Source organism: Oryctolagus cuniculus, chromosome 1 (genome assembly GCF_051225735.1).
Source record: "Oryctolagus cuniculus isolate XC-2025 breed Fujian yellow rabbit chromosome 1, ASM5122573v1, whole genome shotgun sequence".
Lineage (NCBI taxonomy): Eukaryota > Metazoa > Chordata > Mammalia > Lagomorpha > Leporidae > Oryctolagus > Oryctolagus cuniculus.
In genome coordinates, this window is record NC_142867.1 from 225533503 (window position 1) to 225552209 (window position 18707).

An 18707-nucleotide genomic window follows, 5' to 3' on the forward strand; every position below is an offset into this window, starting at 1 on the left:
CCATTGGGCCTTTCGACCTCCAAAACTCTGAACTGGATTAACCTCTTTTCTCAGCAAGTGATCCAGCCTCGGGTATTTCATTGTAGCAAGGGACACTGGGCTTTAGAGACAGAGCTGGGTTCAAATCCCAGTTCCATTCACCCCATGATGGAAGAGTAAGTGGGTCACTTAACATTTCTGAGCCTGTTTTGTTTTACTTGTAATAGTGAAGGTAGCAATTGCCTCACTTAGAGGGAGGTGTGAGGCTTCATTGAAGTAGTAAAGTGGGCAGTTCTCAAGCTGCAGTAGTTATAATTACACTTTAGTTATCATTACGGAGGCCATGGTCACAGGGCAAGCTGTGCGTAGTAGGGACGGGCCAGGCAGAAAGAGGAAAAGCATCTAGCACATTGGGTCTTTCCTTGAAAAATCTACCCTGGGGGGCTGACTGGGAGAATCTCTGCTGCATAGCAGGATCGTGGTGGTCGCTGAGGCTCAGGCTGAGCAGTGTCTGACCCTGGCGGGGCGTGGTGACAGCATCACGTGTGCTAGGAACCCACCCGTGAGCTGCGGGTCTTAGGACTGGGCTGGCCGTATGATGGAACTCAGGTTTTAGGTGTTTATTAAAATCATGTGGCAAACACATTCCTGCCCAGGGCTTTCTGTCATAATTTGGAATTCTCCTGGTGTGTCCTAGTCACCGTTTGACCAAACTCATGTCATTCACAATGAATTCGCTCAATAAAATGTTGCTAAGCATCTATTCTGTGCCCGGCCTTATTTGACCCAGAAAATCGAGCCAACCACACCTTCTCCTGCCAGTGGGCTCTCGTTCTAACGAGGCGATGTCCACGTAGATGATCTGAACGCAGGGAACTGAACGAGGGGCACCCAGGGTACCGAGCAGTGGTGTGCTGGCAACCTTCAACAACAGGCTGTCCGGGGAGGGGAACTGGAGCCGCAGTTTGAAGCCTTTGCTGATTTCCTTGGTGTAATTATTCCCCCCACGGCTGATTTCAGACTACTGGCTCGGCGTCACCGAACCGTAGGAGTTGGGATGTGTGGGTTGCACATGGTGCAAGAAGGCACAATTAGAATATTTCCACCAGCTCCATAAACAGCTACAGTGGCCTTACGAGAAGAGACAGCAGTCAAACACAGGAATTAGGAAGTGCTTTTGCGAGTTGATTACCTTCATTGTTAACTTCTTTAATTACGGAAGTTTATAGGAGTTGTCATCGAAGGCCGTGGTTAATAGCTGGCTGTCAGAATTCCTGGGAATTTAACAACCAGCGCCCGTGAGCCAGTGTGAGCAGAGATGAAAGACGGGTGAGCTTAGCAGCACTTTCTGCATTGCCTCTAGGACTCAGGCCCACTTGGGGCTGACCGAGCCTCGCTCGCTCGCTCTAGTGTTTCATGGGTGCATGCTCTGGGGTCTCCCAGGAGCGCTCCCGCGTGTCAGCCTTCACACGTAATCCCCATCTCAGGCTCTGCTAGAATGCACCTGATGCTTGCAAATCCTTGTCCTATTAGTTTATTTCTTCTGAAGCTCGCTCCAGGAGAAGTCTGCAGCCGAAAGAGCCCCACTGACCCGGGAATCTTCCCCGGCCAGCCTTGCCCTCTCCTCCCGGGTGTCCCACTCCCCCTGGCTTTCTCTGTGAACATGATGGAGGACGGCTGCTTCAGAAAGACAGCCAGAGCCTCAGACAGCACCGGTAAACCAACCACGACTGTCACACCCCAAGTTCTAATTCCAGACTGCAGTGGTCCAGCTCGGTTCTGGTGTCCACTCCTCACGCTCTGGGAAGAGGGGTAGAGTACAAACGTGGGTGCCCACTGGGGGCCCCGTGGGTGCAGATAGGGGCTCCTGGGGAGGGAGCAGGCCCCCTCAATTGTCTACCGCATGTGGCCTTTGCTTCTTCCCATCTCACTCCAGGGAGAAGGGGTCTTCGGGAGGGAGGTCGGGTCATCAAAGGAGACCCTTGGCAGCAAGGCGGAGGTCCTCTGAGGCGAGGATCCAGGGCCAGCGGCACTTGCTGATGCCTGCATCCACCGGGGACAGAACCGAGCGTGCCCAGAAGGAAGGGGAATGGGACGCTTCTAGGTGCCCATGTGAGGCCAACTGGACTCTGAAAGGCGGGCTGGGTGGGATACGTCCTGACTGGCTAGGACATACATTCCAGCTAGGACAGTCTCTAGTTCTTCAGAGACGCAGGTTCAGGGGTCCCGCCCCCTTGTCGGAGAGGAGTTGCTGGGTTGCAAATGATCTGGCAGATAATTCCAGGGCATGCGTGTGCTGGGGCGTGTAATCAAAGCACCCAGAGCCAAACAGCCGGCCTTCCTGCCTTTCTCCCCGCCTCTCTCCCCGCCAGCCCTGTAGCGGGCCACAGGCAGCCTCAGGCAACAGCAGAGCACGCAGCACGAAGGTGTGAACCTCCCTGGGGTGTGGACACCTTGCTTCAGCTGAGAAAGTGGAACTGGGCAGAGTTTGCCAAGCCAGGAAGGAGGCGCACTGTGACACAGGACATTGGGCAATGGAGTGGGGCCCAGGACTCAGGCATGGAGGACCCGGTGGTACACTGCTCCTGGGGTGACCTCAGAGAGCTCCAGAACCCTTCCTGTGGCTTGGCCTTGTCACGGTAACGCGTACCTTAGGAGGCGAGGATGAGGAGGTGAGAATGGAAGTCAGTAACACAGGCGCAGCCCAGGGCATGGCATGGGGCACTTGAGAAATGGTTCCCGTGATCACTGGGGTTGTACAAAGAGGTGGGAGGAGGAAGGGCTGGGCTGGGATTCCCCAGGCCTTGTGGCTTCCCTGGCTCCGACTCAACGGAAAAACCAGGAAGCGAGTGTGGGGCTCTTGGCTTCTCTTGCTGTGATGCCAGCCCCTGGCAGTTACTGCCTTTGTGTTGGAGCCGTGCTCGGCTGCACACAAGGCTGCTGCCTGCACCCAGGCCGGGCATGCCCATCTCGGTTATCCGGTCGAGGGTGTGAATCTTCCCAAACTGAGGTCACAGAGCCACTGCAAGAGGGACGCCTGGGACCCACACTTGCACGAGGATGGCTGGGAGGTTGTCCCCTGCCCAGCTCTCCTAAAGGACTCTCAGATGCATGTGACATGCTGCTGAACTAGACAAATATTTCATTGTTTAAGAGAGACTTTGCCGGGACTGGCATTGTGGCAATAGAGGGCAAAGCCACTGCCTGCGATGCCGGCAGCTCTTACGGGTGCCTGTTCATGTCCTGGCTGCTCCCCTTCCCATCCAGCTCCCTGCTAATGGACTGAGAAAAGTGGCAAAAGATGGCCCAAGTATTTGGGTCCCTGCCACCACTTGATGACGCTCCTGGCTCTGGGCTTAGGGCTGGCCAAACCCTGGCCTCTGAGGCCATTTGGGGAACTGAAGGAGGATCTCTTTCTCTCCCTCTCTTTCAAATAAATAAATAAATAAATAAATCTTCAAAAAAGAAAGACCTTGCACTCATCTCTCTGACCAATAGGTCGCCTGCAACACCCCTCAGAACATTCGTTTATGGGGAACCCACAGCACCTGCTCTTGCACTGGGTCACTACATCGTCCCCACCACCCCAGGAAGAGGCAACTAATTGTGTCCATTTCACAGACGAGGAAACTGAGTCTTGGATAGGTTAAGTCGCTTGCCCAAAGTTACAGGGCGGGAAAAACAGCAGGAGGTCCAACCAGGCCTTCTGACTCCCACGCGCCTGCCTGATGCCCTTGGCCTCTCGGCTTGTTCCATGCTGAATGAGGCTGGGGTCTTTCTTCTTTATTCTCTTTGATGGGTCCAGCCGCCTTGCACATCCTCCCTGCTTTTGCGGGGAGCTCATATCACCATCTGAGGTCATCGCGTGCTGACGTCCGGCACCCACGTCTGAAATCCTCTCCAGCGGGCGCGGGTCCAGCGTTGCCCGCGACCCAGCCCAGTCTTGGCCCACCCTAGGCTCCCTCACGTCGTCCCTCCGCGCTCTGGGGCTCAGTTTCCTCCTGTGCAAGCCGGGGCGCTGGATGCCAGGCTGCGCGGAGCAGCGCAGGGCGGTGCACAGCGACACGCAGGCACTGGCCCGCCGCGAGCCCGGAGCCAGAGTCGCCGTCCGCGCCGCTGCCCACGGGAGGGGCCGGCGCTCCTCCCCCAACCCCGCCCCGAGGGCGGCCCCCGGCCGCTCGCGCCGCAGCGCCCCCGCCCCGACGCCCGGAACCAGCTGAGCACAGCTGGACCCAGCAGCCGCCGTCGCCAGCGCCGCAGCCGCAGGTAGGGGCACCCGGGGGTCGCGGGCTGATCTGAGTGCTTCCCTGCGCGCCCGGCCTGGGGGGCCGCCGCTGAGGAAGGGGCTTCCTCGCTCGCCTGGCCCGTCTCGCCGGGGACCGAGGAGAGTGGGTCGGGGGTGTGGCAAGAGGAGAGGGGCCTAGGTGCCGAAGGAGGCCCCCTGAGGCCGCCTTGACCCCGCCCCCACGGGTGCGCGGAGTGGGCCCGGGTCAGCCTGCACGCAGCGTGTCCGCCCCGGCAGGCGGCTCGGGGCGCTGCCTGCGCTGGGAGCTTCCCCGCGGGACACCTTTCCCGCCCCCTCCGGGGATGAGCAGCCGTGGGCTCCTTCCTCTTTGTGGGCCCGGCGCTGTGGAGAGTGCCTCCCGGTGCCGCCCGCGGTCTGCGAGCGCCCGCCGCCTCCTCCCGGCCCCGCGCTGCGCATTCCCTTCCCTGACTCACGCGGAAACTTCTTTCCGAGCTCTAGTCCGAGATTGCAACCTCCCTCCCCCCTGGGCGCCCAGCTCTGCCCGCTCGCCCGCCCCCACATGAGGACAGCCGCTTCCCCCTGGTGCAGGGCAGGCTGCTCTTCTGGGCTGCCCAGGTGGGCGGCCCCCATCTTTGGGAGGCTGGGACTGGGTCTGGGGGCGGACAGGAGACCTTGGCTTCCTTTGTAGCCCCTCCTCTGTCCATCGCGGCCTCACACCCTCGCGGGAGCTAGGGGTCTTTAAAATCCCCCAGAACACAGTCTGGCTGTCCTAGGGAGTCAAGCGGGCTTTGAGAAGGCGGGGCCTTTGGGGAGGCGCCCCAGGCTTCAGTTTGGCCTCGGGGACTCTATGCACACTTAATCCTGCACGTCCTGTTCTCCCAGGGCTGCAGTGCTGACCGGGCCACAGGACCTGGTGCTGCTGGGCAGTGATAGTGACCACAGCTTACCGGAGTCCACCACACCCGCCTTGCGCAGCTGAACTACTCTAGGGCCTGAGAGCCGGACGGGGCCCGGTTCCAGTCTGCACTGTACCCACTCTTCCTTAATGGGATTTTTGAGTCTGTCTGGGGTGTTGCATTGGCTGCAGGACCAAGCCCCGCCCCGCCCCCAAACAGACACCCGGGTGTGCTGGTTGGTGCTGGCTAGTGTCTCTCCTAGCATAGTAAGGGCCTGGAGCGCAGGGGAAGGTGGGAGGGGGCCGTGGGCACCCATCGCCTTTGAACTGCCTTTCCCTTTCTGGGGCCTCGCTATTTATAAATGCCAGGGAAATTGTAAACAGCTGGGGCAGCTTTTGTTGGCCCGTGGGTGAGTTACACAGCAGCAAAGGTTTCCCTCTGAATCAGGGAAGGGAACTTCACTCTAGAATTTTCCATAGTCTTCTCATGATGGACTGACATGACCCAGGGAAGCAGGAGCTGCAGGTTTGCCTCTCGTGGCATTTCCCTCCCTGCTGTGTTCTGTGCCTTGGCCCATGAGGGACCCAAGAGTCCTGGAGGAGCAAAAAGCTCTGTCGTCAAGACACTTCCCATTGAAAGTGATTGACACAACTGTGGCAGACTAGTGCTGTCAGGCTGAGCCAGGCCCTCGAAATGAGCAACAGTTTACCAGGAGGAAAAGGGACTGGGGAAAGAGTCACCCTGACAACAGGAACGGCATGTGCAAAGGCACTGAGGTTTTCTGAGCCATCCAGGGGGCCAGACTGGACAGTGGTGGGAGCTGAAGCTGTAAATAAACAAGGAACTGGGTTGCAAACTAAGTGTCTGAAGACAAGGAGAACCTGAGAAAGGCTGTTGACCAAAGCAGTGACAATGACAAAGGAGACAAACTCTCCTTCCCTCTCGGCTGATGTAGGGGATGGATCGGCAGGGGCAGAACTGGAGGCAGAGGCCCGAGGAGGTTGTTGCCTGGTCCAAGTGAAAGAGAGGGCAGATCTGACCCGGAGCAGTGGCGGATCCGGAAGCCCCGCTGAGGGTCTCGTTTCCAGCCGCTTGTGCATTTCATCTAAAAGCAGACAAGAGCTTATAGCTACTGGATACAGCTGCTGAGTTGTTTTGAGTTTTTCAGTGGTGTCATTTTTGCCCCATTTCTTTTGTATTAGGTTGTTTGTTTGTTTTTTTTTTTTTTTTTTTTTTTTTTTTTTTTTTTTTTGACAGGCAGAGTGGACAGTGAGAGAGAGAGACAGAGAAAGGTCTTCCTTTTGCCGTTGGTTCACCCTCCAATGGCCACCGCGGCCGGTGCACTGTGGCCGGCGCACCGCGCTGATCCGATGGCAGGAGCCAGGTGCTTCTCCTGGTCTCCCATGGGGTACAGGGCCCAAGGACTTGGGCCATCCTCCACTGCACTCCCTGGCCACAGCAGAGAGCTGGCCTGGAAGAGGGGCAACCGGGACTAGAACCCAGTGTGCCGGTGCCGCAAGGCGGAGAATTAGCCTATTGAAAAAAACAAACAAACAAACAAATCGTTAAAGTTTCCAAGACTGGGAAGAGTATAGAGGCGCCCCTCAGCCCCCCAAACTCTTACCCCACTGTGAAGAGCGGCGTGCACTTCCATCCCCCGTTTCAGCCAGGGCCGTGGGCTGAATGCCTGCCCGCTCCTTGGCCACCCAGGGCCGGTAGGGCCGCTTCTCTCTAGGCATGAGGGGAGGGGAGGTCTCCCGTGGCAGGTTATCAGGTCACAGGGAGCCTTCCTGCTTGGCTTTGTAGTTCTTTACTGAGGCGCTGGTCTCTGGTTTTTTTCGGGAAAGCTTCGATCGCCTCTGTCCGAGTCTCTGAGTGTGTGGACAGCTGGGCCTCTGTGTCTGCAGCTTCTGCGTCTGCAGCTTCTGCGTCTGCAGATGCAGCCAGAAGTACACATGTTTTAAAAATGGCATCCGTGCTGAACGTAGGCAGCCTGTTCTCGTCATTACGCCCAAGCAGAGCCGGGCGACGGCTATTTGCGTGGTGCTCACTTCGTGTTAGGTACTCTAAGTGATCTGGGGATGACTTCAGCTCGGCCGCAGGATGTGTGCAGGTTCTGTGCACATACTCTGCTACTTTGTGGAAGGGACCTGAGCATCCCGTATCTGCAGGCAGTGGGGACCGGCACTATGCTTATCAGAGGCCGCAGGTGTGAGAGAAGTCAGGGGCACTGACTTAGGGGTAGAGCCCATGTCTTGGCTCTTCTGTGTCTGCCTCCGCAAATCCCTGTCTCACTCCCTTTCGACAGATGAGAAAGTGGAGGCGTAGAGAGGCCACATGACTCGCTGCGGGTTGTGTGGCTCTTAGGTGATGGTGTCGGGATTCCAGACGTCAGACCACAGAGCTGCAGCTGTTGATAAATGCACTAAGTTTCCCGTAGAGTGCGCTGGCCCTGATGTGCTGAGCAGGGGGTGGGGGGTGGGGCGGAGTTTTGCTGTGGCTGGTAGGAGCAAGGGGGGCTCAGCTCTGCAGCAGGGAGGCTGGGAGGGGTCTCCCAGGGCTGTGCCTGAACTCAAACTTCACAATGCATGGGACCCTACTTTGTAGAGCAGGCGACCCTGTGTTCGGGAAATCAAGGCTCCAGGACACAGGACTTGAGGAGCGAGGTCATTTGATGAGTTGGGAGCCCAGCCAGCGTCCTCCCTTCTTTTCACCGTTGGAGCCCATGCTCTGGAAATCTAACCTCTTCCCCCGTGGTTATTCCTGGAAAAAATGCCAGCAGATGCAGGGAAAAGCAGGTCCCGGGGGTTATGCATTTTTTGGGGGGAGTGTAGAGGGGGAAGAGGCCGGGGTTTGGGCAGCAGGGAGATGCTAAGTAAAAATATCTCCTGCCTTTCAACTGAGTGAGCCTGTGTCATATTTCAGCCTCATGTGGTTTGTGAAGTTGGAGACCACAGGCAGGCTGGGTTCCTGCCGTCGGCCGGCTTCCCCTCCCCCAGCCCTCTGCTGCCATGCGCCTGCTGTCCCTGCCCCGCCTGGGACCACATCAGCAATGTGAGGATATGGCAGAGAAGAGCTGTGGGTGTGCTGGGCAAGGCTGGGCAGCCGAGGGCCTGGCTGCAGCCCTGGCCTTGCCGCTGACACAGGGCTGCGAGACTCGGGCTCATGTATTCTGCACCATGGGCAGGCAGCGTGGTGACAGCCTTGCCCACTTCTGATGGCCTCCGAGTCAGAGGCCTTTGTGCTCAGCCCACGCGTGGATCTGCTTGCCTGCCACACAGAGCCAGCTCACAGCAGACATCCGTGTTCAAGCTGAGCTCCTGTTCTTGGATTTCGTCTTTTCGGACCGAATGGATTGCCCTGTTTTGCAGACCGGGTTGTTGTGGCCTAGGATTCGTTAAGTGTGCTGTCCCCTATTCTACATTGTCACAAGCAGTGACAATGGCTGCTGTGTGCATCACACACACTGTGGGCTTCCCTTTCACTTTCACTGTCTTTTTTTTTTTAACTTTTATTTATTTTCATCAACTCGAAAGGCAGAGCGAGAGAGATTTTTCATCTTCTGGTTGGCTCCCCAAATGGCCACCACAGCCAGGGCTGGCCCACACCAAAGCCAGGAGCTCCATCCCAGCCTTCCACAAGGGTGACAGAGACCCACACACTTGGGCCGTCTTCCACTGCCTGCCCGGGTGCATGACCAGGGAGCTGGATCAGAAGTGGAAGTGCTGGAGCTAGAACTGGCACTCTCGGCCGGCGCCGCGGCTCACTAGGCTAATCCTCCACATTGCTGCACCAGCACACCGGGTTCTAGTCCCGGTCGGGGCACCGGATTCTGTCCCGGTTGTCCTTCTTCCAGGCCAGCTCTCTGCTGTGGCCAGGGAGTGCAGTGGAGGATGGCCTAAGTCCTTGGGCCCTGCACCCCATGGGAGACCAAGAGAAGCACCTGGCTCCTGGCTTCGGATCAGCACGGTGCACCGGCCGCGGCAGCCATTGGAGGGTGAACCAACGGCACAAGGAAGACCTTTCTCTGTGTCTCTCTCTTTCACTGTCCACTCTTCCTGTCAAAAAAAAAAAAAAAAAAAAAGAAGAAGAAGAAGAAGAAGAAGAAGAACTGGCACTCTGATGTGGGCTGCGGGCGTCTGGAGCAGTCGCCTAACCCGCTGAGCCACAACACCTGCCCCTCGCTGCCTTTTCCATCATTTAGCAGCCCTGTGCTGGGGGAGATGTTGACTCTGTTTTATGCACGAGGAATCAGGCTGAGCCTGGAGATGAGCCTCTGCACCTCCTGCATTCAATCCAGACATTAAGAGATGAGACCAGCTTTCTTCCTGGTCTATAAAGTATCCCTGAAACCCATTCTTCCCCAGAGGGATCCAGAAAGGCTGGAGCTGCAGAGCCTCGCAGGGAGCTCGGTGAAGGGGCCGTGCCAGTGGGAAGGGTGAGCTGCTTAAGCAAACAGTCTGGTTGTTTTCCAGTCGCAACAAGGACCGTCATCTGGGGCTGCCTTACTGACCAGCCAGGGATCGTGCCATGCACTTGAGCGTGCCTGGTGGGGCGTGGCTCTTGGTTTCCTGCTGCAGCAGCTGTGGCTGGGCTGGCCTCTTGATGGCTACTCAGTAAACACAAGGGAAGTCTTTGGGAGTGGCTGCTGGTATGGGTGGCACGTGTGCTTTCTTCGCCTCTCCTCTGCACTCCCCTTCCCCCTCCCCTGTATTATATTAAATGCTTATAATAGAAAGTAAAAAAAAAGAATAAAGTCTAAAAAACCAAAATCAACCTGCAATTCTGCTGACCTGAGATAACCATGCTAACTTTTGGATTCATTTCCTTCCTGATGTTTTTCAATCTATTTTTATTTTTACCATTCCGTGGATAATTTTCTATTCTGGCTTTTTGCTTTTCTTCAATGTTATAACATAAATACTGGCTTGTGTTTTTAAGAATTCTTTTAAAATGTATTTTCTAAAGCAGTTAAGTTTTTTAAAGATTTTATTAGAGAGAGCCGTACATACAGAGAGAGCTGCCATGCACTGGTTCACTCTCTCAAATGCCTGCAATGGCCAGGGCTAAGTGGGAAGGCAGGAATTCAGGTCTCCCGTGTGGGTGGCAGAGACCCAGATACTTCAGTCGTCATCACTGCCTCTCGGGGTGCGCATTAGCAGGAAGCTGGAATCAGGAGCAGAGCTGGGACTTGAACCCAAGCACCCTGATATGGGATGTGGGCATCCCAGCCTGATGTGTTAACCACGAAGCTAAATGCCTGATCCTATTAAAAGAGTGTTTTTTTTAAAGATTTATTTATTTATTTGAATGGCAGAGTTACATAGAGAGGCAGAGAGAGAGAGAGAGAGAGAGTTCTATCCATTGGTTCACCTGCCAATGGCCCAGGGCTGGGCCTGGCTGAAGTCAGGGCCAGGAGTTTCTTCCGGGTCTCCTATGTGGGTATGGGGGCCCAAACACGTGGGCCACCTTCCACTGCGTTCCCAGGCCATAACAGAGAGCTGGATTGGAAGTAGAGCAGCTGGGACCCATATGGGATGCCGGCACTACAGACAGTAGCTTAGCCTCCTTTGCCACAGCACTGGTCCCTTAAAAGAGTTTTTGAATGCATATTTACTCTAGTTAAACTTTTTCACTCCAATCACACAAAGAATGAAAGAAGTGAAATAATGCATTTTATTTGTAAAAAATAAGTTCCACTTTTTAAATGATGGCAGCGATCCATGCTGACATGACTTTTTATCACTCTATTCTGTCTTTGGTTTGCATATACCATATTCTCTTACTCTTGTCTTATTAAAGTTGCAAAACTGCAGTGAACATCCTAGTGCATAGTTTTTGCTCTTCCTTCATTTTTTTCTCTAGAGGAGAGCCCTGGATTTCCAGGTCAAAAAATGATACGTTTAATAGCTTTTCCTGAAACTGGTCATCAAAAGTCCAGCTGTCCCGTCCCAGGGTGCAGGGGCCATTTCCCTGCAACATTGAACTTCGTTCCTTCGTTCTGCAAGTACTTTTGCACAGTTCAACAGTAAAGGATGAGGAATTAAGATCCCAGGCTGAAGACCAGAGAGCACTTGGAGTTTCTGCTTTGTCCTTGCCCTAAGACCATGAGCCGGTCCCCTGGCCGAGCTTCCCTTTAACTCATGTGTGCTAGGCAAGTGTAAGCACGCAGGTCTGCATCTCCTCTGATATAAACTGCCCCTGGGGAGGCCAGAGCTGGTAAAGCTGGTAAAGACACCACCTGTGATGCCGGCATCCCATATGGGTGCCGGTTCACAACCCAGCTGCTCTACTTCTAATCCAGCTGTCTGCTAATGCACCTAAAAAAGCAGCAGAGGATGGCCCAAGGAGTTGGATCCCTGGAGATCGGAAGAAGCTCCTGGCTTCAGCCTGGCCTAGTGCCAGCTGTTACAGCCATTTGGGAAGTGAATCAGTGGATGGAAGCTCTCTCTCGCTGTCTCTTCCTCTCTTTGTAACCCTGCCTTTCAAATAAATAAATAAATATTTAAAACAAAACAAAAAAACAAACCCCCCCCCCCAAATAAAACCCCAAAACCTGCTCTGGGAAGTGAGCAGGCAGGGACAGATCCTTGGTGTGTTCAGACTCCTAGAGGGCCTGGCCTGTGTGCTTGGCTTTCTGCTCTTCAGGGCAGGAAGTGGTAGACCAGTTGAACTGTATCATTCAGGAACAGGCTGCTTTTGTGTGCTAGCTTGGAGCCCTGTGGCTCTCACACTCCAGTGGTCTTTTTTAAAAGGCCCTACAATTCGTGTTTGCAGACACTTCCGCTTTCATCTTGAATGGTGTGGGGAATGCACTAGGTCTCCTCTGCCCTTAGGGGTGCCATTTTTAGCCAAGACAACAAGGTGCCAGTTCAGTTTGCATTTCAGATAAATACTTTTGGCAAGAAGCCTTGGCTTCTCTCTCTCTCTCTCTCTCTTTTCATATTTATTTATTTATTTGAAGAGGCAGAGAGAGAGATAGAGAGGTCTTCCATCTGCTGGTTCATTCCCCAAATGGCCATAACGGGCAGAGCTTGGCTGATCCAAAGCCAGGAGCCTGGAGCTTCTTCCCAGTCTCCCACATGGGTGCAGGAGCCCAAGCACTTGGGCCTTCTTCCACTGCTTTCCCTGTCCATAGCAGAGAGCTGGATTGGAAGTGAAGCAGCCAGGACTCGAACCGGCGCCCATATGGGGTGCTGGCAGTGCAGGTGGTGGTTTTACCTGCTACGCCACAGTGCCAGCCCCACCTTAGCTTCTCTTAAGGCCCCAGTTTCTCCATCTGTAAAGTGGGCTGCATCCTCTGCATCCCTACCAGCCCACAGTGCAGGGTGAAGTGGCCTCAAAAGGGTGCGTGGCTGCTGGCCCTGCCAGGTCGCACCTTTGCCTCCAACAGCACTTGACTTTGTGTTTGCAGCCCCAGAGTATCTCTAATGACCCTTGGAACCTGATCTGAGGTCATTTCCACTGACTGCCTCCTCACCCCAAAACACAGTGTCCAGGCTCTGACTTTTCTAGCTGGGCCCCAGAAATTGCCTGGCCACCACCTCATTTTACAACCAGGAATTCTCATGCCCAAAAAGGCAAATGACTTTCCCAAAGTGGACAGCAAGCCCTCTCGTTGCCACGCCACCACTTGTGAGCTTTCTGAAGTACTCCTTGGAAGATTCTCTCTATTACTAACCCAAGGCCTGGGAAGGTGAAGCAACTAGGCTTCAGTCATGCCCAACTTAAGCTGGCCGTGTGGTCTTAGATACGTCATTTCCCTCTCTAACCTGTTCCCCCTTCCATGAAATGGGAAGTGACATGTTTGATTTCAACCGCATGGCTGGTCACTGTCTGCTAGTTGTGTCTCCTGGAGTCGAGTGTTTTGTGAGGGTGCTGGTGTGGGCGTGTAAGAGCAGGGCTTTAGCACCGTGATGTCACGAGAGACGCCTCCATCCCTTTGTCTCCTTGGACAAAGGCTGTGTGAGCGATGTCACAGTCGGCCAGAAAAGAGGACCTAGAGCGTCTCAAACCCACTGAGCACCAGATCACCCAGAGGGGTTTGTGAAGATGCAGATTCTGGTTCAATAGGACCTGGGTCTCTGCATTTTTTTAAAGATTTATTTATTTGTTTGAAAGGCAGAGTGATGGGGGGGAGAGAGAGAGAGAGAGAGAAGAGAGAGAGTCTTCCATCTTCTGGTCCATTCCCCAAATGGCCACAGTGGCTGTTGCTGATCCAGTCCAAAGCCAGAAGCCTGGAACTCCATCCAGGTCTCCCACTTGGGTTGAAGGGGCCCAAGTACCTGGGCCATCTTCTGCTGCTTTCCCAGGCACATTAGCAGGGAGCCGGGTCTGAAGCTGAGCAACTGGGACTTATGTGAACTGGTTTTCTGGTATGAGATGCTGGCATTGCAGGTGGTAGCTTAATCCACCGAGCCACAATGCCAGTCCAAGTCTCTGAATTTTTAAAAATTTTTATTCATTTGAATGTAGAGCTACAGACAGAGAGAGGGACAGAGAGAAAAATCTATCCATCTGCTGGTTCACTCCCCAAATGGCCACAATAGCCAGAGCTGGGCTGATCTGAAGCCAGGAGCTTCTTCGTGGTCTCCTACAGGGGTGTAGGGGCCCCAAGCACTTGGGCCATCTTATACTGCTTTCCCAGGCCGTAGCAGAGAGCAGATTAGTAGAAGAGCAGCTGGGACTTGAACTGGCACCCATATGGGATGCCGGTGCTGCAGGCAGAGGCTTAGCCTACTATGCTATAGCACCAACCCCTAGTCTGCATTTTTAACGAACTTCCCAGGTGCTGCTGGTGGTGCTGGCCCAGGGATCTCTAATCTCTAATTAAGAAGTGAGGGACTTAAGAAGTAAGTCCTCTGTAAGGGTTAAAGGTCAGTAAAAGCAGTGGGAGTCAGGCTAGAGCCGTCTTCCAATGTCTTATCTTCGAGGTTCTCCTGCCTTTATTTTAAGTTGTGTTCCCTTTGCTCTTCCCATGCTGGGTCAGGCTGTCTCGTCCACAGCGCTGAGCGCCTGGAATGTGAACAGTTCTTGAAACACTGTGCTGCCTGACTGCGGAGCGAGGTAGGGCTCTTTAGACGTGACTCAGTAGAAAGCCATCCGTCCAAAGGGGAGCCATGCAGACGAGGGCTGGAGCACTTGGCTTTGGTGGGCACTTCTACCAGAAGCTTTTGTACTTAAGATTATAAACACGATTCTCTGTGGGTCTGCAGGCTGCAGACTGCATCCCCTTGTCTGTTTTTAATATGCCTCTGAGCTAAGATGGGTTTTAAATTTTAAAGAGTATTATTTAAAAAAAAAGAAAAACCAAGCAGACAAGGAAGGATCTGGAACAGTGAGGACAGGTGGCCTACAAAGTCTGAGATGCCTCCTGTCTGGCCCTTTTTTGAGATAGAGAGAGATTTATTTACTTGTTTGAGAGCAGAGTTATAGACAGAGGGAGGGAGAGACAGAAAGAAAGGTCTTCCATCTGCTGGTTCCCTCCCCAAATGGCTGCAATGGCTGGAGCTGGGCTGATCTGAAACCAGGAGCCAGGAGCTTCTTCTTGGTCTCCCATATGGAGACTGCTTTCCCAGGCCATAGCGGAGAGCTGGTTCAGAAGTGGAGCAGCAGGGACTCGAACCGGTGCCCATGTGGGATGCCGGCGCCATAGGTGGAGGATTAACCTACTGCACCACAGTGCTGGCCCCACTGTCTGGTCCTTTCTAGAAAACATTTATTGACCCCTGATCTTGATTGACCAAAGCTTTAAGTTTTTTCCCCAGTGAGCGAGAGGTCTGGCCTCACAGCCTGAGCATTACTGAGACCAAGGCCTAGGGGAGGCAGCCTGACTCGGGGGGAAGGTGCATGCGTCTTAGCTGTGTGACCGTTGGCATGTTGCTGCTCCTCTCTGAACTTGGGTCCTTGCTTCAAAAAACAGGAACGATGATACCTGCCTGGCAAAGTTATTGTGAGGATGAGGCAGTGCCTGTAGCATTTAGCACTTGGCAGGGGCACAGAAAATGCTAAGCAGTTATTGGAGGCGGCTCTTAGACCCATTAAGGGGTCTCTGAACACCAAGTTTCGAAGACCTCCCACTGTGCTGGGCACAAAGAGAAAACCCTGCTGCAGGCTCCGTCGATTCTGCCCAGGGCAGAAAGCTGCTGTTGCGTCGCCTGGACAGGTGGGTGTGCTGGAAGCTCGCACGCCTTCTCTAGCGGCAAGCTCTCTACCCCAAGACTGGCCTTTCGGCGGGGGGACAGCTCTGGTAGGAGGCACCACTGCTCCGCCACGTCCCTGAGGATATCACTCAGCAGACAGGAAGTGAGCAAGAGCGCTGGGCTGGGACCCGGAGTGCTGGAAGGAAACCGGTCTCTGGCTGCATCTGGGGTGCGTGGGCAGGGGACTGGACGCAGTGGAGTGTGGGCCTCATTTTGAAGCTGCTGCGGCTTTCAGATCTGGAGGACAGACTGGTGGGGAGTTAGCTGGGGCTAATTCTGAACCCAAAGTTTGGCAACTCTGGGGCCTCCAGTGTCCCCATCTGGGGAAGTGTGCAATGCTTGTCTTGCCCATAGATGGCAGCATCTGTTCTCTTGGTGGGCTGTGTGTGTGTGTGTGTGTGTGTTACACACTTCGCATGCAGGTGATCTAGTACACCGGTCCTTCTTTTGGTGAATCTTTTTTTTTTTTTTTAAGATATTTATTTATCTGAAAGGCAGAGAGACACAGAGAGAGAGAAGGAGAGACACAAGAGAGAACTTTTTTCATTGGTTCACTCTCCAAATGCCCACAGCAACCAAGGCTGGGCCAGGCTGAAGCCAGGAGCCCGGAACTCCACCTGAATCTCCCACACAGGTGGCAGGAATCAATCCAAGGACTTGAGCCATCCTCTGCTGCTTTCCCAGGTACATTAGCAGGGAGCTGGATGGGAAGCAGAGCAGCTGGGACTCAAACCCAGGCACCCCGATACGTGATGCGGGCATCCCTGGCAGCACTTCATGCACAATGCCCGCCCCTTGGGGAATCGTGAGTGGGAGAGGCCCCAGCCCAGGCTCTCAGGCCCTGAGTCTGCGGGGGAGGCTGACTTGGCATAGACCATTACGATACCGTGTGACAGGGAAGGTCGGGGGCCTAGGGGGCACAGAGGAGAGTCCGTGTGGAGGTGACACAGGGGACTCAGGATCAGAGGGCAATTGCAGCTGGCTGGAGCCCGGCTCGTAGGTGGGAGACAGGAAGTGTGGGGAACTGAGACTGTTGGGGCCCCTGGCAGCAGAACATGAAGTTTGGACGTTGAGAAGTTTGTTGAGGATCTTGGGCTTTGTCGGGGGCCGCTGGGGAGTCTGAGAGGGGAGTGATGTGTGGGCTTGCCCTAAGGAGCCCGCATCCCAGTGGGGAGCGAGAGGAAACAGCGACCGGGACTTTGCAGTGGCCTCCTAGTGGGTCGCCTGCTTCCTCTCACCTCCTTTGTAGTCAGGGTGGGGAAGAGGGTGTCTTTAGGAGCCCTCAGGAGTTGACCTGGCAGGACCTGGTGATGCGTGGGACATGAGAATGACAGTGGCAGGTGGGGGAAGGGGTACAGTGAGGAGGACTATGTCCTGGCCCATAGTGTGGGTCGGTGGATGGTGGTGCTGCTGGCTGAGATGGGGAGCAATGGGGCAGAGCAGTTGCATCTGCACCCAAAGGTGGCCCCTCAAGTGAGCCTGAGGACGTGGCTTGGGCGGCATGGAGGGCAGGGGGCTGGATTGGAAAGGGGGGAAGTCATCAGTCCATTGTGGAAGTAACAAGACCCAGCTCTGCTTTGACCCATCCCTGGGAACCATGACGCTTCTGAGGGGTCTTCAAGAAAGACCTTGGCCTTTGTCCCCAGATGAACTCCTGCCCTTTGACCTCTCCATTTTTGGGTGCCACGACTCCAGATCCGCTGCTGTGCACTGCAGCAGTCACGGGGCAGAGGTCACCAGGAACCTCTGGGCCATTTGCTGGCAGCCTGCACACAGTGCTCATTTGTGTCTGTGATCCCAGACCCTCCACTGCCCTCCGGAATTTGGGGTCTTGGACTCTCCTGCAGCCTTGGAGAAGCTGGCTTGGGCGGAGACGCGTTCCAGTCTGGATCTGGACAAGGGCCAACTTGCTCAGCTGCAGATCTGCTGTAGATGCCCCACGTGTGGATGACTGGGTCGCTGGGGGGTGAGGAAGGGTACAGACCTGGAGGTCTAAAAGGCAGGGGCTGGAAGGCCGAGCTGTGGGATGCCGCTCTGTATGTGGCAGCCCACTGGTCCTGCTGTTTGCCAGGCCAAAGCCCCCGAGGTGAAGAGGACAGAGCCCTTGCCTGCAGGCTCACAGCGCGCAGGAGGAGGGAGACCCATCACCCGACACTGATGGCGCAGGCGAGCTCAGTCTAATGAGCGATGGAACTAGAGTAGTTCAGAGCTTGGGCACACAGCAGGGAAGGCGGCGCGTCAACACCTTGGGTCCCCAATGGCTCGGGCCCAGGAGTAGAAGGATACTTCATAGAAGGAATATTTATAGAAAAAATACTTAGGAATTTGACCATTAATAATCAGAGTAAACATGTAAAACCCTTTGCCATTTTTTGGATAGACCTATTTATTTGGGGACTGGCATCGTGGCATGGTGGGTAAAGCTACCGCCTGTGACGCCGGCATCCTATACGGGTGCTGGTTTGTGTCCCAGCTTCTCTGCTTCTAATCTGGCTCCCTGCTACTGGCCTGGGAAAAGCAGCAGAAAATGGTCTACCTGCTTGGGTCCCTGCTACCCACATGAGAGACCCAGTACAAGCTCCTGACTCCTGGCTTTGGCCTGGCCCAGCCCTGGCTGTTGTGGCCATCTGGGGAGTGAACCAGTGGATGGAAAATTTCTCTCTCTCTCTCTGTCTTTCCCTCTCTTTCTTTGTTCCTCTGCCTTTCAAATAAATACATAAATAAGTCATTAAAAATAAGTCTTTTTAAAAAATATGTATTTTTTAAAGAAAGACTTATTTATTTATTTGAAAGGTGGAGATACAGAAAGAAAGAGAGAAATCTTCCATCTGCTGATTCACTCCCCAGATGGCCATATGGCTGGAGCTGGGTCAGGCCAAAGCCAGAAACCCAGAGCTCCATCCAGGACTCCCATGTGGGTGCAGGGATCCAAACACTTAGGCCTCTTCTGCTGCTTTTCCAGGCCGTTAGCAGAGAGGAAGAGCAGAAGTGGTGCCACTGGAACTCGAACTGGTGCTCACATGGGATGCCGGCACTGCAGATGATGGCTTAACACACTGTACCACCACGCCAGCCCCGTGTGCACGTGCTTTATCTCATTTAATCCTCACAGTGCCTGGATGACGTGGGTTCGAGTAGTTTCCCCCTTAAACAGAGAAGGAAGCAGACTGGGAGAAGTGAGTGAGTTTGTTTAAATTACCCAGTTAAGGGAGGGGCTCCAGAGTCCTGAACCGCAGCCCTGGGGTTGACTGTAAGCTGCACTCAGCCATGCAGTGGGCTGCCTTACAGGCTAGTGGCGTTTTAGGTTGGATTCATAGAGGCATGGTGTCTAGAATGATGGAGGTGATTGGCATGCTTGCCCTGGCCTGGGTGGCCTTGTCTGAA

At 54.5% G+C, this 18707-nt stretch overlaps 1 protein-coding gene across 4 annotated transcripts in view; it reads left to right on the top strand.

The window, feature by feature from the left end:
- Nucleotides 1-4187: 4187 nt before the first annotated feature.
- Nucleotides 4188-18707, top strand: part of GSN (gelsolin) — a 57700-nt gene continuing 43180 nt past the window's right edge. For 3 of the 4 annotated variants that reach the window (XM_070056233.2, XM_070056239.2, XM_008273374.5), the window contains exon 1: nucleotides 4188-4245. The gene's annotated coding sequence lies outside the window, so the exon portion shown is untranslated. Of the gene's footprint in view, nucleotides 4246-15798; nucleotides 16008-18707 lie in introns of those variants that run through there. The other variant, XM_070056254.2, reaches the window with a different exon arrangement.